We start from the raw sequence: 25185 nt of genomic DNA, 5'->3' as shown, positions 1-25185 counted from the left end.
CAGGGCCAACCGACTTGGTTGCTTGCTCCGGGATGATCGGCTAGCCAGGAGTGGTCACCCGGGCATTACGGTTGACTAGTTGCGAGATCCAGAATGCAAATGTTCAGAGTTTGCGGTTAGGAGTCCGCGGACAATGGAGAGATATATGGACCGTTTATGCTCTGGTTTGATCATGTTGTTCGCAACCTGGCGAGAGTGCTTCCGAGCTAAAAGGTTAGCTGATGACGCGCGATATGGTTGCTAACTGATAGCTCTCTTAGGTAGTATAGCTGGCCTAGCTTCAGTTGATCACTGTCAAACGCTCCCTAAAACACTTCTGCGAGCAGGCCTTTCTAATCGACCTGGCCGGGGTATCCTGGAATGACATTGACCTCATCCCGTCAGTAGATGATGCCTGGCTATTCTTTAAAAGTGCCTTCCTCACCATCTTAAATAAGCATGCCCCATTCAAAAAATGTAGAACTAGGAATAGATATAGTCCTTGGTTCACTCCAGACCTGTCTGCCCTTGACCAGCACAAAAACATCCTGTGATGTTCTGCATTAGCATCGAATAGCCCCCGTGAAATGCAACTTTTCAGGGAAGTTAGGAACAAATATACACAGACAGTTAGRAAAGCTAAGGCTAGCTTTTTCAAACAGAAATTTGCATCCTGTAGTACTAACTCAAAAAAGTTCTGGGACACTGTAAAGTCCATGGAGAATAAGAGCCCCTCATCCCAGCTGCCCACTGCTCTGAGGCTAGGAAACACTGTCACCACAGATAAATCCACTATAATTGAGAATTTCAATAAGCATTTCTCTACGGCTGGCCATGCTTTCCACCTAGCTACCCCTACCCCGGTCAACTGCCCGGCACCCTCCACAGCAACCCGCCAAAGCCCCCACCATTTCTCCTTCACCCAAATCCAGATAGCTGATGTTCTGAAAGAGCTGCAAAATCTGGAACCCTACAAATCAGCCGGGCTAGACAATATGGAACCTCTCTTTCTAAAATTATCTGACGAAATTGTTGCAACCCCTATTACTAGCCTGTTCAACCTCTCTTTCGTATAGTCTGAGATTCAAAGGGGGAGACACTCTAGATCCAAACTGCTACAGATCTATATCTATCCTACCCTGTCTTTCCAAGGTCTTCGAAAGCCAAGTTAACAAACAGATTACCGACCATTTCGAATCCCACCGTACCTTCTCCGCTATGCAATCTGRTTTCAGAGCTGGTCATGGGTGCACCTCAGCCACGCTCAAGGTCCTAAACGACATCATAACCTCCATCGATAAGAGACATTACTGCGCAGCCATATTCATCGACCTGGCCAAGGCTTTCGATTCTGTCAATCACCACATTCTTATTGCAGACTCGACAGCCTTGGTTTCTCAAATGATTGCCTCGCCTGGTTTACCAACTACTTCTCTGATAGAGTTCAGTGTGTCAGTGGCAGAGTTCAGTGTGCCTCTGGCAGTCTCTATGGGGATGCAACAGGGTTCAGTCCTCRGGCCGACTCTCTTCTCTGTATACATCAATGATGTTGCTCTTGCTGCTGGTGATTCTCTGATACACCTCTACGCAGACGACACCATTCTGTATACTTCTGGCCCCTCTTTGGACACTGTGTTAACTAACCTCCAGGACATCAAATGCATAAACGTTCTCTTCGGTGGGCCGCCAAACGTGTCTAAAACAGCAGAGTAAAACTAATGCATGCTATTTCAACCAGATCACTGCCCCACCTGCTCACCCGGCATCTGCATCACTACTTCTGTGATGGGCTCGTGACTTTGAAACGTGGACAACGTACAAATTACCTAGGTGACTGGTTTAGACTTGTGAACTCTCCTTCCAGACTTCAATAAGCTCTCCCAATCCCAAAGAGAATCTTGTAGAATCGGCTTCCTATTTCGCAAAAAGCATCTCTTCACATCATGCGGGCCAAACATACCCTCGTTAAAAACTTGGCCATTCTACCGATCCTCGACTTCGGTGATGTCATATATAAAATAGCCCCAACACTCTTACTCAACAAAACTGAGATGCAGTCTATCACGTAGTGCCATTCGGTTTTGTTCACCAAGTCCCCATACACTGAGCCACCATTGTCTCTCGTTGGTTTGGCCTCTCGCTTCATACTTGTCGCCAAACCCACTGGCTACAGTTATCTACAAGTCTCTGGTAGGTAAAAGCCCGCCTTAATCTCACAGCTCACTGCGTCACCATAGCAGCACTCACTCGTAGCACGCGCTCCAGCAGGTATATCTCTACTGGTCACCCCCAAAGCACATCTCCTTTGGTCGTCTTTCCTTACAGTTCTCTGCTGCCAATGACTGGAACGAAACTGCAAAAATCTCTAAAGCTTGGAAACACTTATCTCCCTCACTAGCTTGTAAGCACCAGCTGTCAGAGCAGCTCACAGATTACTGCACCTGTACATAGCCCATCTTAATTTAGCCCAACAACTATCTCTTCCCCTACTGTATTTATTTATTTATTTTGTCCTTTGCACACCATTATTTCTATTTCTACTTTGCACATTCTTTCCACTGCAAGATCTACCATTTCCCAGTGTTTTACTTGCTATATTGTATTTACCTCGCACCATGGCCTTTTTTGCCATTACTCCCGTATCTCACCTCTTTTCTCACATTGTATATAGACTTATTTTCCTACTGTATTATTGACTGTATGTTTTGTTTATTCCATGTGTAACTCTGTGTTGTTGTATGTGTCGAATTGCTATGCTTTATCTTGGCCAGGTCGCAGTTGCAAATGAGAACTTGTTCTCAACTAGCCTACCTGGTTAAATAAAGGTGAAATTTAAAAAAATAAAAAATAAKAAGAAGAGACTTGCTTGGGCCAAGAAACACGAGCAATTGACATTAGAAATTTGTCCTTTGGTCGGGAGTCCAAATTGTAGATTTTTGGTTCCAACCGCCGTGTCTTTGTGAGACGCGTGTGGGTGAACGGATGATCTCAAGAATTCAGAGCACACTTAACCAGTGTGGCTACCACAGCATTCTGCAGCGATACGCCATCCCATCTGGTTTGCGCTTAGTGGGACTATCATTTTGTTTTTCAACAGGACAATGACCCCGACACACCTCCAGGCTGTGTAAGGGCTATTTGACCAAGAAGGAGATTGATGGAGTGCTGCATCAGATGACCTGGCCTCCATAATCCCCCGATCTCAACCAAATTGAGATGGTTTGGGATGAGTCTAACCGCAGAGTGAAGGAAAAGAAGCCAACAAGTGCTCAGCATATGTGGGAACTCTTTCAAGACTGTCGGAAAAGCATTCCAGGTGAAGCGGGTAGAGAGAATGCCAAGAGTGTGCAAAGCTGTCATCAAGGCAAAGGGTGGCTATTTGAAGAATCTCAARTATAAAATATATTTTGATTTGTTTGCACTTTTTTGGTTACTACATGATTCCATATATGTTATTTCATAGTTTTGATGTCTTCACTATTATTCTACAATGTAGAAAATAGTAAGAATAAAGAAAAACCCTTGAATGAGTAGGTGTCCTAAAACTTTTGACTGGTACTGTATGTGTCAGAGAGAAAGAGACAGACAGAAAATAGAGAGAAAGAGACAGAGAGGGATAGAGAGACAAAGAGAGCAAGGGAACAAGAGAGACAAAGAGAGCGAGGGAGCGAGAGACAGCGAGAAAAAGAGAGCGAGGGAGCGAGAAAGACAGCGAGAAAAAGAGAGCGAGAGAGACAGCGAGACAAAGAGAACGAAGGAGAGAGAGAAACAGTGAGACAAAGAGAGCGAGGGAGTGAGAGATAGTGAGAGAGACAGTGAGACAAAGAGAGCGAGGGAGTGAGAGAGACAGTGAGACAAAGAGAGCGAGGGAGCGAGAGATAGCGAGACAAAGAGAGCGAGGGAGAGTGAAAATGTGACTTATAATGCATATGGTGCATCTGTGAGGATAAGCCTGCAGTCAAACGTCATGCCAATTTAATGCTCTTGAAAGTGTGACTCTGGTAGGTAGGAGAGGGAGGGAGGAAGGAAGGGGCAGAAGTGTGTGCACGCATAGAAGATGTTTAGAAGTTCTGTGTGTCATGGGAGGGGGATTTGTTTCTGTCCGGCCTGCTCATTAGGCAGGATCAGGCGGCAGATTGACGAGGGTGGCATTTTCTGAGCTAAACTGACCAAAACGCACCTCCAAAAAACAACACATAAAACCTCACATAATTCTGCCCCAAAACAATAACAATTTCTCTTAACCAGTGGCTTATGGGCTTTTTAGGTGAGCGCTAATGCCGCACTGTGATAAACTGCGGTGATGCACACATTCCCAGCGGGTCTCTACAGAGTGCTGTTGGAGAGACGCATCGCTGCGGCACTCGACCAACGTTTCGTCAAAAAAAATGATCTAACATAAATCATGTAGCAGATAATGGATATGGTAGAAAGAGTATGTGGCCTTTTCTGTAGCCTACAGGCTAGAGATGAAATGTATGACAATGTAATAAGACGGACACTCTTTACATCATGCACGTTTCTCAGATCAATTAACCTAACCTAAATGGCAACCAATCAAATAAAAAAAGCACTGACATGTTAACAAAACAACTTCTGCATTTCCCGCTGTGTAAACACATTGCAAATAGGCTCACAATAACTCCTGACGAAGTTGGGTAGCTGATATTCAGCGCTTAAATAGCCAAACTGATTAGTCACAGGAATCAGGACTAATAAAATCAATGCAACGGCCTGTTTTACAAATGGTGGGCCTACTACATGGATGGGCATTCAGAAACCTCCATTGTGGCCAACATAGTAGGCTACACCCCAGTAAGCACGAGCTGATGTCTTTTGGACGCCGTTTTTTGGTCCTGTCCGGAAGTATTTCGTTTTACAAACGATAAGCTTACCACATAGATGGGTATTCATTAAATGTCAGGCATCTTTTTTAGGTACACCTCAGTAAGCACGGACCGACGCTGATGCCTTCTGGAATTATTTTTTTTGGTGTAGTCTAGACCGGCCTAGATTTCCACATCCACGGACATTGCTTTTTGGTCCGGTCCGGACAAAATCTGAATCAATCATAGACGTCTATGTTTGGTTCAGATTTTGTTTGGTCTGGACCAGCCTTGATTTGGCCCAAACATAGACGTCTATAAATTACATCTTTTCAACTTTCATTCAGAACCAAAAATGAACCTGATTTCAACGTACGGAAAATATTTATTTTCAGCTTTCATTCAGAACCTAAATTTAATCTAACTTCAACATCTGGAAAATATGTATTTACACAACTTTCCCACATAATTTTGCTTACTGGGACTATTCTAGTTTTGCGTGGCGCATTTTTTGGTCTCGCCTAGGGCGGTATGGCCCTGGTGCTTCATTTGAATAAGTTCCAAAAAAACATTCCTTCTTAAAAGGTCCAATGCAGCCGTTTTTAACTCAATATCAGATCATTTCTGGGTAACAATTAATTAATTGTATTTCATCTATTTTATTAAACCTGTATTTAACTAGGCAAGTCAKTTAAGAACAAATTCTAATTTACAATGACTACCTACCCTGGTCAAACCCTAACCCAGACGACGCTGAGCCAATTCTGCGCCGCCCTATGGGACTCCCAATCACGGCCGGTTGTGATACAGCCTGGAACCGAACCAGGGTCTGTAGTGACACCTTTAGCCCTGAGATGCAGTGCCTTAGACCGCTGCGCCACTCGGGAGCCCTTAAGTACCATACTGTGATTGTTTTAAATTAAAAATGGTCAAAAAGCAACAAAATAGCTTTTTAGCAAAGAGAAGRACTGTCTGGGCATGATCTGAGTGGGGAGGGGAAAACTGAAAATTTGCTGCTATTGGCAGAGAGGTTTGGAACTCTTTCTTATTGGTCTATTACCTCATTTATTGCATGGTGAAGTCACCAGGCAGGCCAAAACCCACCAAAACTGGCTGAAATTTCAGGCGATCTTTCCAAACAGTTCTTACACTCAAAAGGGCATTTTCACAATTTCACAGTATATATTCCAACCTCATAGTGTGAGAWAGAAGATGAGCGGGTGGCCAGTACGTTGCAATAAACTTCAGTGAACTATTAACAGAAAATATTTTTGGAAAATAATACATATAGGAGCAGATCAGCACTGTAGATCCGGGTGCGCAAATGCAATGCGTTTGACTTCTAGAACCTTCCTCAGGCAGCGTTAGTGCCTCATAGTGTGATAATATATAAAAAAAACGAAAGAAAATCTTGTTTTGACTGCACTGGGCCTTTAAGCCTTTATAACAAAGTTGAATCCACTTGCTCTATACAATATTGTCATTTGAAGAGAAGTATTATCTCCATTTGAATAAAGTATTATCTCCTTTTGAAGAGAAGTAATCTCACCATTTCAAGAGAAGTAATCTCTCCATTTCAAGAGAAGTAATATCTCCATTTCAAGAGAAGTAATATCTCCATTTGAAGAGAAGTAATATTTTAATTTGAAGATAAATAATATGTCCATTTGTTAGGAATAGAGGAGACCGGGATTGTGATTCGAGCAGTGGGACACTACACCGATGACACTGGTCTGGTTTGGTTTGACTGTGGAGAGGCTGTGGATGGTCATGGAGTCCTCCTTTACTGGTATGGAAACAGTGGGTCATCCTGATCTTCAATCTATTTAAAAAAGCCCCTCATGCATGCTTGAAACCTCTGCCTAGTCTTATCTCCAAAGCAGCACAGTCATTAGAGCTGGGCGACATGGACCGTTTATAGTCACAGCTCTAACAGTCATACCAATTAACATTCCTATACACTTTCCAACCTTCTAAGAATAGGACTCTCTCTCTCACGAGCACATACAGACACACACACGTAATGAGACAGTCACACAGGCATGCACGTGCACACATACACACACAAGGGCACACGCATAGCAAATCAATCCCAAGGGCGTTGTTATGAGTTGAAAAGGGCAGAGCCTTTCCGCCTATAAGTACCGCTAGAGTACGTCGCTGGGCGAACCTTAGCATATGCATCAGATGCATATCAACCTGCAAGGTAGGCAAACATAAGCACCAACACTTGATATATAGTGTGTAAAGGATTAATTGCATGAAGAAATATTAGTGGAAATATAAAAAGTTATTTGTTCAGAGAGACGCAAGGATATGTTTTGTATAATGCTACAAAGTCCTACAAAAAATGTAGGCCCATTGTAACGTCAGGTGAATGATGGGTGTAGAGTCAGGCGCAGAGAGAGCAAAAGTTTTACGGGAACAAAACGCTTTAATGTCCACAGTGAAAACAGGAACAGGTACAAAAGGGGTGACGMCAAAACAAAGGCRCAAACACAACCCACAGACCACTGTTTAAAATAAGCTGGACAGCGAAAAACCCACAATCAAATAATCCACTCCYGACGTAACATGAACACACAAAATAAGCCCGCACAAACACTAGCGGGCGAAACTAACCTAAATAGTACACCTCCCAAAACCCCAACAAGAAACAGGTGAAAACAATTAGACAGACATAAACGAAAAGGAAAAAGGGATCGGTGGCAGCTAGTAGACCGGCGACGACGACCGCCGAGCGCCACCCGAACGGGAAGGGGAGTCACCTTCGGTAGTATTCGTGACACCCATCGCCTAAAAACATTACAGTGTAATCCATTGAATCAACTTTATTTGTAGATTTGATTAGTAATAGAGTTATAGTAATTAATAAAGTCCAGTTACAGCTTCTTTTGACAAAGTGAAACAAAAAAGATAATAATAATAATAATAATAGAACCAGCCAGGTGGCAGGTGAAATKATCTGCTGTATTCCTAAACAAAAGCACCGGTGCATGAACGACTGTAATATATGAATTGCATAAATAAATATATTATTTTAAGTTTATTTTGTTACCAGTTTTTGCTTAGTTGCCAGAGCAATGCTGCCGCGCGAGTGGTCATAAGCTGAATGCATGGACAGCACGGATATTCTTGGAAAAAGTTTGAATTGGAAATAGAGCTGAACCTCTTGAAATATGAAAGCTATTGAAAAAAGGTAAATGTAATAGAAACAGCAGAAGATGTTTTTCTGATACTACTGTATATAGAAATCACAATGTTTGTGAAGTGACTCTGAAGTCACATGCAGGTAAAATAACGTGAGGTCATCTCTTCATGTACAATTTGACAATTGATAGGCCTAATATTGTCACTCATCAGATTATTGTCTATAGGCTAACACTCAGTGGCGGATTTAGTCATAGGCGACATGGGCAGCCGCCGGGGAGCCTGCACCAACACATTCTGAATGGTGACATTTGCGCGATCGGTTTTCTATCGCTCATTTGCACGTCATGTCGATGATATCATGTCACCGTGTGGGACTGTGGGTCAATGAAATGAAATGAAATTTTATTCGGCTCATGCGCCGAATACAACAGGTACAACTTTACAGTGAAATGCTTACTTTCGAGMCCCTAACCAACAATGCAGTTTAAGAAAGGAAAGAAATTAAAGTAACAAGTAATTAAAGAGCAGCAGTAAAATAACAATAGCGAGACTATAAACAAAGGGGTACCGATACAGAGTTAATGTGGGAGCACCGGTTAGTTGAGGTAATATGTACATGTAGGTAGAGTTATTAAAGTGACTATGCATAGATGATAACAACAGAGAGTAGCAGCGGTGGGCAATGCAAATAGTCTGGGTGGCCATTTGATTAGATGTTCAGGAGTATTATGGCTTGTGGGTAGAAGATGTTTAGAAGCCTCAGACTAAGACTTGGCACTCCGGTACCGCTTGCCATGCGGTAGCAGAGAGAACAGTCTATGACTTGGGTGGCTGGAGTCTTTGACAATTTACAGGGCCTTCCTCTGACACCGCCTGGTATAGAGGTCCTGGATGGCAGGAAGCTTGGCTCCAGTGATGTACTGGGCTGTAAGCACTASCCTCTGTAGTGCCTTGCGGTCGGAGGCCGAGTAGTTGCCATTCCAGGCAGTGATGCAACCAGTTAGGATGCTCTCGATGGTGCAGCTGTAGAACCTTTTGAGGATCTGAGGACCCATGCCAAATCTTTTCAGTCTCCTGAAAGGTAATAGGTTTTGTTGTGCCCTCTTCACGACTGTCTCGATGTGCTTGGACCATGTTAGTTTGTTGGTGATGTGGACACCAAGGAACTTGAAGCTCTCAACCTGCTCCACTACAGCTCTGTCGATGAGAATGGGGGCGTGCTCGGTCCTCCTTATCCTGTAGTCCACAATCATCTCCTTTGTCTTGATCACGTAGGAGGGAGAGGTTGTTGTCCTGGAAACACACAGCCAGGTCTCTGACCTCCTCCCTATAGGCTGTCTCGCTGTTGTCGGTGATCAGGCCTACCACTGTTGTGTCATCGGCCATAACCAGCCTTTCAAAGCACCCCATGGCTACAGACGTGAGTGCTACGGGTCGGTAGTCATTTAGGCAGGTTACCTTAGTGTTCTTGGGCACAGGGACTATGGTGGTCTGCTTAAAACATGTTGGTATTACAGACTCAGACAGGGAGAGGTTGAAAATATCAGTGAAGACGCTTGCCAGTTGGTCAGCGCATGCTCGCAGTATACGTCCTGGTAATCCGTCTGGCCCTGCGGCCTTGTGAATGTTGACCTGTTTAAAGGTCTTATTCGCATTGGCTGCGGAGAGCGATCACACAGTCTTCCTGAACAGCTGTTGCTCTCATACATGTTTCAGTGTTATTTGCCTCGAAATGAGCATTGAAGTAGTTTAGCTTGTTTGGTAGGCTCGTGTCACTGGGCAGCTCTCGGCTGTGCTTCCCTTTGTAATCTGTAATGGTTTGCAAGCCCTGCCACATCCGCATCAGAGCCAGTCTAGTACGATTCGATCTTAGTCTTGTCTTGACGCTTTGCCTGTTTGATGGTTCGTCGGAGGGCATAGCGGGATTTCTTATAAGCTTCTGGGTTAGAGTCCCGCTCCTTGAAAGCGGCAGCTCTAGCCTTTAGCTCCGTGTGGATGTTGCCTGTAATCCATGGCTTCTGGTTGGGGTATGTACGTACGGTCACTGTAGGTACGACGTCATCGATGCACTTATTGATGAACCCAATGACTGATGTGGTGTACTCCTCAATGCCATCGGAGGAATCCTGAAACATATTCCAGTCTGTGCTAGCAAACAGTCCTGTAGCTTAGCATCTGCTTCATCTGACCACCTTTTTATTGATCGAGTCACTGGTGCATCCTGCTTTAATTTTTGCTTTTAAGCAGGAATCAGGAGGATAGAATTTGTCAGATTTGCCAAATGGAGGGAGAGGGAGAGCTTTGTATGTATCTCTGTGTGTGGAGTAAAGGTGGACCAGAGTTTTTTCCCTCTGGTTGCACATTTAACATGCTGATAGAAATTTGGTAAAACGGATTTAAGTTTCCCTGCATTAAAGTCCCCGGCTACTAGCAGCGCCGCCTCTGGGTGAGCGTTTTCCTGTTTGCTTATGGCGGAATACAGCTCATTCAGTGCGGTCTTAGTGCCAGCMTCAGTCTGTGGTGGTATGTAAACAGCTACGAAAAATACAGATGAAAACTCTCTAGGTGTGGTCTATAGCTTATCATGAGATACTCTACCTCAGGCAAGCAAAACCTCGAGACTTCCTTAGATATTGTGCACCAGCTGTTATWTACAAAAATGCATAGTCCGCATCCCCTTGTCTTACCAGACGCCGCTGTTCTGTCCTGTCGATATAGTCTCCCCACTGGAAGCCCAAGATAGGGGGAGCGGGGGAATCTATCAAATAGTGCACCTCTAACTTTGTACAGTACAAATGCAATTAGTAAAATCAATCACAATACAAAATGCTACCAAATAAACCACAATTCATTCATAATACTGTGAATATATACAGGTGAAGTCGGAAGTTTACATACACTTAGGTTGGAGTCATTAAAACAAATTTTTCAACCACTCCACAAATTTCTTGATAACAAACTATAGTTTTGGCAAGTCTGTTAGGACATCTACTTTGTGCATGACACAAGTMATTTTTACAACAATTGTTTACAGATCATTTCACTTATAATTCACTGCATCACAATTCCAGTGGGTCAGAAGTTTACATACACTAAGTTGACTGTGCCTTTAAACAGCTTGGAAATTTTCAGAAAACGATGTCATGGCTTTAGAAGCTTCTGATAGGCTAATTGACATAATTTGAGTCAATTGGAGGTGTACCTGTGGATGTATTTCAAGGCCTACCTTCAAACTCAGTGCCTCTTTGCTTGACATCATGGGAAAATCAAAAAAACTCAGCCAAGACCTCAGAAAACAAATTGTAGACCTCCACAAGTCTGGTTCATCCTTGGGAACAATTTCCACACGCCTGAAGGTACCATGTTCATCTGTACAAACAATAGTATGCAAGTATAAACACCATGGGACCACGCAGCCGTCATACCGCTCAGGAAGGAGACGCGTTCTGTCTCTTAGAGATGAACGTACTTTKGTGCGAAAAGTGCAAATCAATCCCAGAACATCAGCAAAGGACCTTGTGAAGATACTGGAGGAAACAGGTACAAAAGTATCTATATCCACTGTAAAACGAGTCCTATATCGACATAACCTGAAAGGCCGCTCAGCAAGGAAGAAGCCACTGCTCCAAAACCGCCATAAAAAGACAGACTACGGTTTGCAACTGCACTTGGGGACAAAGATCGTACTTTTTGGATTAATGTCCTCTGGTTTGATGAAACAACAATAGAACTGTTTGGCCATAATGACCATTGTTATGTTTGGAGGAAAAAGGRGGWGGCTTGCAAGCTGAAGAACACCATCCCAACTGTGAAGCACAGGGGTGGCAGCATCATGTTGTGGGGGTGCTTTGCTGCAGGAGGTCCTGGTGCACTTCACAAAATAGATGGGATCATGAGGGAGGAAAATTATGTGGATATATTGAAGCAACATCTCAAGACATCAGCCAGGAAGTTAAAGCTTGGTTGCAAATTGGTCTTCCAAATGAACAATGACCCCAAGGATACTTCCAAAGTTGTGGCAAAATGGCTTAAGGACATCAAAGTCAAGGTATTGAAGTGACCATCATAAAAGCCCTGACCTCAATCCTATAGAAAATTTGGGGGCAGGACTGAAAAAGCATCTGCGAGCAAGGAGGCCTACAAACCTGACTCAGTTACACCAGCTCTGTCAGGAGGAATGGGCCAAAATTATGGGAAGCTTGTGGAAGGCTACCAGAAACGTTTGACCCAAGTTAAACAATTTAAAGGCAAAGCTACCAAATACTAATTGAGTGTATGTAAACTTCCGACCCACTGGGAATGTGATGAAAAAAATAAAAGCTGAAATAAATCATTCTCTCTACTATTATTCTGACATTTCACATTCTTAAAATAAAGTGGTGATCCTAACTGACCTAAGACAGGGAATTTTTACTTTGATTAAATGTCAGGAATTGTGAAAAACTGAGTTTAAATGTATTTGGCTAAGGTGTATGTAAACTTCCGACTTCAACTGTAGTTTCACAGACATATTGTTGCATTTTTTTCTGATTTGTGCGAAATCATTAAGAATAAATTAAAAACATTCTGCACACCACCAGACCACCACACCACCAGACTCTTGGTTGACAGTGTTGGGGGACGGGTAATGTATTGATGCTCGAGTGCCAAATCAACACAAATTTGTTTCTATTTGTCTTTGTTACTTCTTTATGATATTTATGAGTCTTATTTTGTATATACTTTTATATTTATATAGTTTTAAATGTTATGATTATTTATTTGTGTTGTTCCAAATGTCTGAATAAAAACAACAGTTAGTGCAGAATGGTGGGTGGGTGGGGGTTCTCCCATGGAGTCATACAAGCTAGAACCACCAATGCTTACACGTATTATGTGTGAAATTAGTTTGGGTATAGATCAGGTGTAGTTTCRATGGGCTGGCAGTGCCGGCTGACTTGCATCATTTGTTTCCCGCTCATCAACTTGTATACAGTCAAGGATATGTTTGCGTTATTCTAAAGTCCTATTTCAACATGTAGCATGTTTTTGTTTCCCTGACAGTAAATTTGATTAGTAATAGAGTTATAGTAATTAGAACAGTCCCATTGCAGCTTATTTTTACAAAGTAAAACGTAAAAGAGAATAGTATGAACCCGCAAGGCCCGAGGTCAAATTATTTGCTGCTGGTAAATAGGCGTAACACAAACTCATCATTACACTTTTGTCTTTCTAAATTAAATCAACTTCYTCACCCTCCTTATCATTCAGTTAGGCCTAATTTAAATTCAATTGTGAAGTAAGGTGCACAATTATCACCCATTTGTCTTTCATTCAGTGAGGAGAGAGTCTGGCTGGGTAACAACGTCCTACAGCACATTGTCTTGGCGGGTAAGTTAGTAATATGTGTGACATTTTTTTTCCTGTTTGTGACAAATGAGCAGTGTAAAATACAAACCTTTAGGAAAAGTCAGGGAAGGAGCAGGACATATATTTTTTKGGGGGGGCATATTTTTATTTATTTACAAAATCTAACGTCAGTGTTAAATACACATGATAGAATGCACTGTTCTGCTTCAGTTACAACACAATGCTTTGGTTCTAAACAAGAGGAAAATACAACCATGAATGAAACTTTTGTGAAGCATTAAGCCTGCGCGACACTTAAACATTTCTACTGGCCTGACTTCAGTTGTTACCTCTTTTTATTTTGGGTGAGAAATACACAAATAGAGTGGTAAATGTTGAAATAGCTCATGTTCCGTCAGCTGCGACATAGAGGGCGTGGTTGACAAATTACTTTCTCACTTTTTTTGCAGACTTTCCGTGCAACTTGGTTGGTATCTTGAGAAAATCGACTAGAATGAACATTCCAAATCAGAAAGGGAAGAGCAGTACACCCACGGTCAACAACGGACATATTATTCTCTGAATACACCACAAGCTTAATTAGTAGTAATTCAAAACTGCTTGTGTGAAAATATTCTAATCAGTTTGATTGTAAATAAAAATCTTATTTTTCCCCATCCACACACAACCAATTAATTAGCATACCAATAGCAACATAAAACATGTAGGAGCATAATCCTATCGGGACACAATTTGAGGAGGCRACTAGAATATTTGCAATGCTGTTTATGGAGAACAAAGCATATTGTTTACTACATACACTAGATAATAAATCCTCCATTTTCTCCTTTCACGCTAATGAAGTTAAGTCTTTGTTCTGCATTTTCAAGATCTGCATTATTAGTAGTGATTAGATGTAAGGGGTCTGTAATGATTARAATCATAAAAAAAGGAATACTAACAATGTTGAAAAATTAAGTACAGTATTAAAAATAGAATTGGTTCAAATTCKATCCAATACATATCCATACAAATGTATGTGTCTCACAGGACCTTAAATAAGTCTAGGGAACAAATTAGACTTTTTAGAGAAGTCGTAAACAGATGTCCATAGATAGACAGCAGGCTAGTGGAGATCTCTGTATTAAAAGACTCTTAGTAGTAAGTAATACTAAAGATTACCCAAGACTTACCGGTCACCAACCGGTCGATCACGGACTGTTGGTGGTAGGTGCACTTGATTCAGCAGCCCTAGCACTGGGAAGGCAAAGTGTTCCCATTTTGAACCATTTCATGTGTCTGAAGGTAGAACTCCCCCTACCCGGCAGGCCCAGAGAGCAAATCAAGTGCACCTATAGACATACCGCTGGCCAATCTGATAGCTCAGATCACCGTGTCTGTACAGTTTCCTCAACCATAGACTGTAAAAAGAAGTCTCGAATGCACAGAAAAGTTGATACTGTGAGATTTCAAAACCATGACTAGTGATAGACTCAACAAATACAGGAAAGAGCTGCTSTTTTCATAAGTAAATGGATGTTTAAGATGTTATTCAGTACTGTCAACACTTTGCACATTCAACACTTTTATAATCCATAAAATATGCGTTCTTCCTACTTCCACTCATGCTACAACCAGCACTGCAACTGCAATTAATGAGTTTAGCAAGTGTTCCGATAAGCTTGCGTTATTATTAGCGGCTTGTTTCTTTTTAAATATCATGCAATATTTCACTTTCATAGGAGTTACAACATGAATTGGAGCATGAGGCAGAAATAATATAATGTGACGTGAGTTTCACCATCAGTTGGAAGACTGTCCCTTTTTCTCAGAGGGAGGGAGAGCAGAGGGACGGTGAGTAGGTGAGAGGCAGCTAATTTCTAAATGGTCTGAGAAGAACAACATTGGCAGGGCAATTCAAACATAGCCAATATGCAGTGATAATGTATTGGACCTATAGCCTACTGCCCAAAACCTCATTGCTACAGAACTGTTTTTAATTGGTTAATGTGCATATACTTACGTTTTTTAAGTCACGTAGATCTCTGCTTGCATTTTGACTCAAAGTGATCTTGACTCGGAAAAGGTTGGTGACCGCTGGCCTACTGTAGACTCTCCTCAATACAGAAACTTGAATATGAACATTCAAATGGAACTTCATGTTGTGCAAATACAACCGGCGCATCATCATAATAGAGAAAACATAGAGTAAGCCTCACAAGAGGCTGGTGAGGGGAGGACGGCTCATAATAAATGGCTGGAATAGATTAAATGGAGTGCTATCAAACACATGAAAACCAATGGTTTGATACCATTCCATGATTCCGTCCCAGCCATTACTTAGGTCCCACCAGTCACCTGTGGTATGCCAACTACTTTCTATATATACACTGAACAAAAATATAAATGCAACAATTTCAAAGATTTTACTGAGTTACATTTCATATAAGAAAATCTGTGAATTGAAATAAATAAATTAGGCCMTAATATTACGGATTTCACATGACTAGGCAGGGGCGCAGCCATGGGTGGGACTGGGAGGGCATAGGCCCACCCACTGGGGAGCCAGGCCAAGCCAATCAGAATGAGCTTTTCCTCACAAAAGGCTTTATTAGAGACAGAAATACTCCTCAGCCCCCACCCTGCTAGAGAACAGCACAAGGTGCACCTGTGTAAAGATCATGCTGTTTAATCAGCTTCTTTATATGCCACACATGTCATGTGGATGGATTATCTTGGCAAAGGAGAAATTTTTGCATAGATTTTGAGAGAAATACGCTTTTGTGTGTATGAAACTTTTCTGGGCTCTTTATATCAGCTTATGAAACATGGAACCAACACTTTACATGTTGCATTTATATTTATATAATATATAATTTATATAATTTCCAGAAAAATCTTCAGTATGACTTTAGGAGAGTATTAGATGATAGTGGCTGGGCATGATGCTCTGTGCTGCGCTGGGCGTGTGGTCCCATCAGCGAGCGAGGCGTGAGGCGTGATGCATGAAGAACAGTCATGCAGCCACACAGACCGCATAGCACAGGAGATCCCAAGATTAGTCACACTAAGGCCCCAAGCTGCTCACAGACTCCCCTCACAGCACCACCACGAATCCCAAAAAAGTAATACTACATCCCAATCACCACCACAGCATCATTACAATACAAGATACATAATGGACTTATAGGCTACCTAGCAGCAGTCAAAAATACAGCCAAAGTCACCACCGCAAGGGCAGTGCAATACAATACAGACACTCTACACCACCACAAGGGGCAGGACAATACAGAATACTGTCCATAATGTAACAGCGTAATACAGCCACATAAACCACTAGAAGGACACAACCATTAAGACCAGGAAGATATAGCCTTTATATACACAGAATACACACATAACTATAAGATAAACAGCATACAGCTTTATCCAACAATGATCAATATATGGCCACAAATACCTTAATCCACAAGCGCTAGGTGGGGAAATGAGGCGGTAGACACTGAACTCTACAAACTCTCAATACCTCCTTTACAATGCAGTGCTCTGCCCGTGATACAGAGTGAAGGCATTTAAAGTGGCAAGTTTAGTGCACAGCAAATACACAGCGCCCTTGACTTTGATGCAGCAGAGACCTAATGACTTCACAGTTTATGAGCTGAGAAAGGGGGGAGCTGAGGAACTAACCACAGCGCAGCTGCTACAGTAGCCTAGTAAAACTAAACTCCACAATTTACTTCACATCAACAGAGTTGAGCAGCGACTAGTTTGGGCTGACATTGTCCCGTGTAATTGCATGCTATTCTTTGGGTGCTGAAAATGATAAGAACGTCATTTTATGTTATTCCGCAAGGTCGAGTCAGGCCACACTAGTCACCGCTCAACTCTGTTGATGTGAAGTACATTGTGGACTTTAGTTTCACTTGACTACTGCTGCTACTGCTATAGGCCTAATGTSCTTTCCAAACCCTTTATCTATAATGAATTCATTAAACAGGACAAGGGAGACTGAACGGAGGGCATGCGTGGCAGAATAGTCAACTCAAATTTAAATCAGTTGGTTCCATGCCATAATACCTGCTCTAGTCTGGCTCTATATTCAGTCTACTTTGTCTCTTCACTAAGGAACAGGCAATCTTCCACACGGGTAATGCTGCAGATGTCTCTTATCTCGTTTCACTCTCTAAGAGCATCTCTCTGTGTAGGTTGTTTTGGGAAATTACATGTTACAGGTGTCTGGCTCTACTAAGTGAAACTGAAAGCATCCGGATTCACACACAAACACTTTGGTAACTACGTTGATAGACCTAGTCATCAACCAGAATAAAGGCACAAGTCTCCAAACAGGGTGCCAAGTGGTGACGTAAAAATAAGTTAATCTCACTCGCTGTCCATGATGATATACGTATTTACTAATAGTTTAGAAATAGTTTAATATTAATGCTTACTCATTAATGTTAAAAAGTGTTACCGATATTTGCAATCTTTTGATAGTTGAATGACTGACTTCCAATAGGGTGCCAAGGGGAGTCATAAAGAAGTTCCTCTCCCTCGCTGTCCATTAACTTATTCAAGTGTTATTCCGAGGTCCACTAAGATGGTCTCCATGTCGCAAATGATAAACAGCAACCTCCATGTATTTCGGATTGCGTGTAAATCAAAATGAGTTATAAACAATACTAGAAGAGTTCCTTGAATCCTGGGGACTGCATGACAATAAATAATTTCAGAGACTCCAAGCCCTAAATGTCACGAGGGGTAACAATACTTCGCTCATGAAATTATCCCCATTAATCACCCCCCAATGTTTTATGGGAAACAGCCCGCAAACGATGACACCCAAATAAATGTGGGTGCCTTCATATCTACACGTTTAAAAGAGATTCATTTAGAGTAAATTCTTAATTATTTTTGCAATAAGCAGTTGCAGTTCACTGGGCTGTGGGCCAGAGAGGTCTCTTCTTCTTTTAATGAAAACAAAACAGAACAGAATAGAGACTGTATAAAGGTGGCAGAGAGGACCTGAGGCTATAGGCCTGTGACCGTGAGAGAGCTGAGCTTTCCATCCCAATGCCTGGATGTCTGCCTGTCAGGTACTGCCTCATTATCAACCGTACTCTGAACATTTTAATGGCAGCTGCCAATATTAGCAAAAGTTTATTTTAAAAGTTTATTTGACCGCTGAACAAAGTTGGATTGTTTTTTTCAAAGTTGGTTGTGAGCATATACTGTAGTTAAGATATGCTAACCTCAAATTTATTCATAAAAGTTAGGTGGCATGTAGCCTTGTGGTTAGAGCATTGGGCCAGTAACCGAAAGGTGGCTAGATCGTATCCCGGAGCTGACAAGGTAAAGATCTATCATTCTGCCCCTGAACAAGGCAGTTAACCCACTGTTCCTAGGCTGTCATTGTAAATGAGAATGTGTTCTTAACTGTCTAGTTAAATAAAATAAAAATAGGCCTAGAAGTTAAAACTCAAATGCACTGCAGACCCTCAAATCTAACACCTTATCTACACCAGTTAAAACTCCCTTAATCATTAGCATAGGGCCAATTACAAACACTCAAATCCTAAGCTTATCTTCAGGTTGAGATTTAAAAGTATCTGTGAGCTGTGGCAGATTTAAGTATTTTAAACAGCGAGYATAGCACTACTTAAAAGGGTATCCCACATATATTGGTCATTCATAAAGGGAAAGATAATATGCCTGTAAGATTACATTATGTATATCTACCTGGAGCCACATACAATATAAAGAAAGAACCCCTCTTAACAATGTCTCTCACAATGACTAACAGCTGCTTCCATAAATAAAATGCAGCGCTAGGTAACAAGTGTATTGTGTATAGAAAGGTCACCCAGTGCTCCAGGTTGAGTTGCAGTGCAGACAGTGCATTGTTTCTCCAGGAACCATTGACTTGACAAAGCGGCGATGCCTTGACCCTGCTTAAATGTCAATCTGTTGAAAAATACCTCACCACAAATGGCTGTTCACACCTCCCAGCAGCCTGGAAAAAGAATCCATTGTGAGGGGTCAGTGGCAGCGCAGGCTTGATAATTCACAGCTAAAATGGCAGAATAACAACGTTTGTGTTTGGAGTGAACTCAGATGGGCAGAGGTCGCACTGCACTGTACGGTGGCAGGAGGAGGAAGGGATTAATTATATACTGAACAAAAATTTAAACGCAACATTTAAAGTGTTGGGCCCATGTTTCATGAGCTGAAATAAAAGATCCCAGAAATGTTCCACACGCACAAAATGTATCTCAAATGTTGTGCACAAATGTGTTTGTTAGTGAGCATTTTTCCTTCGCCAAGAAGGGGGGATGCTGAGGAGTGTTATGTCTCTAATAAAGCCCTTTTGTGGGGAAAAACGAATTCTGATTGGCTGGGCCTGGCTCCCCAGTGGGTGGGCCTATGCCCTCCCAGTCCCACCCATGGCTGCGCCCCTGCCCAGTCATGTGAAATCCATTGATTAGGGCCTAATTCATTTATTTCAACTGACTGATTTCCTTATATGAACTGTAACTCAGTAGAAACTTTGAAAATGTTCCATTTATATTTTTATTCAGTATAAAACSTCCACCACAGTAGCAGCTTGAGGTGAATAGAGAAGCAGAGAGGAAACTAGTTACAAACTGCAGGTTTACAGTGTGTGTCTCAAATGGCACACGGAATATATAGTGCACTACTTTTGACGAGGGCCATCAAAAGTAGTGCAATATAATATAGTAGAGATACTCTGATAGGGAACAGGATGTCATTTGGGACACAGTCTGTATCTCGGATCGAGGACCAATGCTCACTAACAAGATGTCAGAGTCTGGCCATCTTGTCATTTGTGAAGGCGGAGAGAGGAGCACTTTTAAATCTCTTGCAGAGCAGAACAGTCTTTACATCTCTCTCCTCCTGCACCAAGCGAGCCCCGAGCCCCGATGCTGATATGCACATCCAGTGCTAGGCCATAACTCCTGGGAGAGATACGAGATTCTGTTCTAGTGATGGACTACCTCCCTNGTTCAACGTTTCAGATATTTTTTTATAACCCAACCCTGATCTGTACTTCTCCACAACTTTGTCCCTGACCTGTTTTGAGAGCTCCTTGGTCTTCATGGTGCTGCTTGCTTGCTTGGTGGTGCTCCTTGCTTAGTGGTGTTGCAGACATTGGGGCCTTTCAGAACAGGTGTTTATCTACTGAGATCATGTGACAGATCATGTGACACTTAGATTGCACACAGGTGGACTTTATTTAACTAATTGTGTGACTTCTGAAGGTAATTGGTTGCACCAGATCTTATTTAGGGGCTTCATAGCAAAGGGGGTGAATACATATGTACGCACCACTTTCCCGTGTTTTATTTTTTAGAATTCTTTGAAACAAATTATTTTTTAAATTTCACTTCACAAATTTGGACTATTTTGTGTATGTCCATTACACGAAATCCAAATAAAAATAAATGTAAATTACAGGTTGTAATGCAACAAAATAGGAAAAAAATCCAAGGGGGGTGAATACTTTTGCAAGGCACTGTATCTTGATTAGATAAGTATTCAACCACCTGAATCAATACATGTTAGAATCACCTTTGGCAGCGATTACAGCTGTGAGTTTCTGGGTAAGTCTCTAAGAGATTTCCACACCTGGATTGTACAATATTTGCCCAATATATTTGTTTTTATTCTTCAAGCTCTGTCAAGTTAGTTGTTGATCATTGCTAGACAGAATTTTAAAGTCTGCCATAGAGTTTCAAGCTGATTTAGGTCAAAACTCTAACTAGGCCACATTCACATTCCATGTGGTTTTGGTAAGCAACTCCAGTGTATATTTGGCCTTGTGTTTTCAGTAATTGTCCTGCTGAAAGGTGAATTTGTCTCCCAGTGTCTGGTGGAAATCAGACTGAAGCAATTGTTCCTCTTTCCACTTAGCTATATTTTTAGATCAGTACAGTATAAGAAAACCAGTCTGTTTTTCCATCTGATATAATTGGAAAAGGAATATGAGGGCACGTTAAACCCAAAGACATGGGCGCATCACAAATAGCACCCTATTCCCATATAGTGCACTACTTTTGACCATGGCCATGAAAAGTAGTGAACTATAATATAGTAGAGATACTCTGATAGGGAAGTATCGAGGCCCAATGCTCTCACTAACAGGAAATGACAAGTCCGGCCATCATGTCATTTGTGAAGGCGGAGAGAGGAGCACTTTTAAATCTCTTGCAGAGCAGAACAGTCTTTACATCTCTCTCCTCCTGCACCAAGCGAGCCCCGAGCCCCGATGCTGATATGCACATCCAGTGCTCGGCCATAACTCCTGGGAGAGATACGAGATTCTGTTCTAGTGATGGACTACCTCCCTCCATCAGTATGGTGTAAACGATCCAGCCACGACAGTCAGCTATTCCCTCTCTAGCTTGACAAAAAGATACGTCAGAATAAACAAAGTCAGCTGTGTCCTCTCTGGTTACCTTTCATACACTTTTGCCATTCAGTCCATGCCAGCTGGAAAAGGCTATACTCCTGACCTGCAAGCCGATATTTCATTTCAGACTTGGTTAAAATTAGGTTATGGTTTGGGTTAAGGTAAGGGTCAGTGTAAGATTTTGGTTAGTTGTTTTGGAGGTCAGTAGTGTCCTTATAGCCTCTCCCATACCAAAATGCCACAACTGACCACTTTGAGCAGCCAGACTCAAGATTCACTTTAATTACTTGACAACATCTAGACTCAGTGTACCGGTAAATCAACGGCTAAAGAGACTCGGCTGTGGAAGAGCGAGAGCGAGAAATAGGCTAAAGTATTGCACCCTGCAATAAATAGGTTCACGTTTAGTGCAGAGCTCCTAGGCAACCAACATCAAGGCTACAACATGTTAGTCAGGTGGCAACAGAACTGTTCTACTTTCATTCAGACCAGGGATATCACATACAGATAAAGGATGTGTCCTGATTGCTACTGGGTCAGTGATGATTGTTATTAGCCTCGGCCTACATTAGATGGGTTTACAGAATTTACTCATGAGTGTTTAACAGATTAGCACAGGCTCATTGGTGCCTGATAAAGTGAAAAGGCTTGTTCCACATTGCATTCATTAGTGAATAGGCACACTTAAACCCAGGCTTGAAAATGTTGAAGGCTATTCAGGGGAGCTTGATCAAACCTATTATATTTCAAAATGTAAGGTTGAAACGTTTTAATCATTGTAAATTACCGTTCCAAGTGGATTGATTTTTGATATCTATTGATTTTCAGAGTATGCTCTAACACAGACCCATGCATCTTGGCCCACCGGTGATTCACTTTAGCTAATCTAATTCTGGGAGGGAAATATTTATTGTTGTTGCGTTTTAAATGCTGTTCCATTTCCAAGCCGTTCCACTCTGATCTATCCTATATGTTAATCCATGTTTAGAAAACAACATTCATTAAATCAGGATATCATATCGACACTGTACTTTTTACAACACGTCACTTAGCTACATTAATAGATCAGTAGAGTATAAGAAGACCAGTCTGTTTTTCCATCTGATATAATTGGAAAGGGAATGAGAGGGCACGCTAAACCCTAAGACATGGTCTGCATCTCAAATAGCGCCTTATTCCCTATGTAGTGTACTACTTTTGATCAGGGCTGTCTGTCAAAAGTAGTGCACTATACARGGATAGGGTACCATTTTTAGACGCATCCATAGAATAGCTGTGCAATCAGACCAGACACTACAGCCTGTGATATAAATCTACTGGTTAGGCCTACATCAGGGCAGTTAGGAAATGGGGATGGACTCACCTTTGGCTGAAGAGAAAGACCCATAAAAACTTCAGCACGGGTGGACATTTATCAGAGGGCCACTGCAACTGTGCTGCTACACCTGCAAGACAAAACAAGATGTTTTTTAGGCTGCTCGCGTCATCAGATATAATAGGTCCAGTGTAATGGCAAAATGAATGTACCTTCCATACTAGAAATATAATAATATGATCAAAATAACACATTGTGCCGTTCTGGAGCTTTGCAAGCTCTGACCCAACTTTTCTTTGATTACTGCATTGTTGGGTTTAGAGCTTGCAAGAAAGGCATTTCACTGTACTTGTGCACGTGATATTAAAACTTGAAACTTAAAGTAGGTCATTATACAACTGATATGCCAAGATAAATTATTCTAAAACATGGTTTGATCTGTTGGCTGCTAAACCCAGTAAGGCACTTCTCCCATGTCTTTTCACACTGGCCTAATTCATTCCAACAACCCAGTTGACCTTTGGCCCGTCTCAGTCACCAAAGAGGATATTTCTATCAAAGATATGGGATTTTATATACTTGTAGGTAATAGACATACACCTAAGAGACAATGATGCTCTAGCCTTAAAAGAGACGGACCTTTAAAAAAGACATCTCATTCAATACAGTGAAATGTCAACCCAGACTTAGTCCCAGTAGATCTGAGACTAGACTGGTGACCTTTACCCTCTCTATGGGCTTCCTCTTAGCCACGGCTCCACACACACACACACACACACACCTCTTCCACAGCCGAGTCTCTTTAGCCGTTGATTACCGGTACACTGGTCTAGATGTTGTCAAGTAATTAAATGAATCTTGAGTCTGGTGCTCAAAGTGGTCAGTTGTGGCGTTTTGGCATGGGAGGCTATAAGGACACTACTGACCTCCAAAACAACTAACCAAAATCTTACACTGACCTTTTTTAATGTGTAACCTTTATTTAACTAGGCAAGTCAGCTAAGAACAAATGTATTATTTACAATGACCGCCTTACCTTAATCTGGAATGATGGGACGGTACCTGTCCCACTTGGCCATAGCCAGGGAAAATGTAGAGCGCAACCTCAAAAATGATAATAAATCAAACTTTCATTAAATCACACATGTAAGATACAAATTAAAGCTACACTCGTGTGAATCCAGCAACATGTCAGATTTCAAAAAAAGGCTTTTCGGCGAAAGCATAGATGCTATATCTGTGATAGCACAACAGTAAACAAGAGTGTAGCTATTTAACCCTGCAGGCATGACAACAAAGCAGAAATAAAATATAAATCATGCCTTACCTTTGACGAGATTCTTTTTGGGCACTCCAATATGTCCATAAACATCACAAATGGTCCTTTTGTTGATTAATTCCGTCCATATATATCCAAATTGTCCATTTATTTGCGCGTTTGATCCAGAAAAAAACAGCTTCCAATTTGGCAACGTCACCACAAATATCTAAAGAATTACCTCTAAACTTTGCCAAAACAATTTCAAATACTTTTATAATAACAACTTAAGGTATTTGTAAACGTTAATAATCGATCAAATTGAAGACGGGTCTATCTGTTTCATACAGGAGATCAAACAACTAACGCTACTTTTCTAGTCTTGCGCAACTCTCAAACAGTACATGACGTTACACTGTTTCCAGATGGCCTTCATTCTTCATTGCAACAAAGGAATAACCTCAACCTATTTCCAAAGACTCGTGACATCCAGTGGAAGCGGTAGGAATGAAAACAGGGTGATAGAAATCCAGTATCCAAAGAAAACACATTGAACAGACAGTGACCTAAAAAAAAGAAATAAATGAATGGTTAGTCCTCAGGGTTTTTGCCTGCTACATAAGTTTATGTTATACTTACAGAACATGATACAAAAGTTTTAGAAACTTCAGATGTTTCTATCCAATGTATAATAATATGCATATCTTATATTCTGGGGATGAGTAGAAGGAAGTTGAAATTGGGCCACTATTTATCCAAAGTGAAAATGCTGCCCCCTATCCTAGAGAGTTTAACCTAACCATTCTAACAAGTCTGAAATGAAATATCGGATTGCAGGTCGGAGTATAGCCTTTCCAGCTGGCATGGAACTGAATGCAAAGTGTAATGGAAATAGTGG

The 25185-nt window shown here is 41.6% G+C and overlaps 1 long non-coding RNA gene across 1 annotated transcript in view; it reads right to left on the bottom strand.

Moving 5' to 3' along the window:
- The window catches only part of LOC139023574 (uncharacterized), a 164054-nt gene that overhangs the window by 50293 nt on the left and 88576 nt on the right, over nt 1-25185 (bottom strand). Inside the window, exon 2 of the long non-coding RNA XR_011474711.1 lies at nt 23078-23159. This is a non-coding gene — a long non-coding RNA (uncharacterized lncRNA). The remainder of the gene's footprint in view (nt 1-23077; nt 23160-25185) is intronic.

Source organism: Salvelinus sp. IW2-2015, linkage group LG33, assembly GCF_002910315.2.
Source record: "Salvelinus sp. IW2-2015 linkage group LG33, ASM291031v2, whole genome shotgun sequence".
Classification (NCBI taxonomy): domain Eukaryota; kingdom Metazoa; phylum Chordata; class Actinopteri; order Salmoniformes; family Salmonidae; genus Salvelinus; species Salvelinus sp. IW2-2015.
The sequence above is the reverse complement of the archived record's forward strand: the minus strand, read 5'-3'. Positions and strand labels throughout refer to the sequence as shown.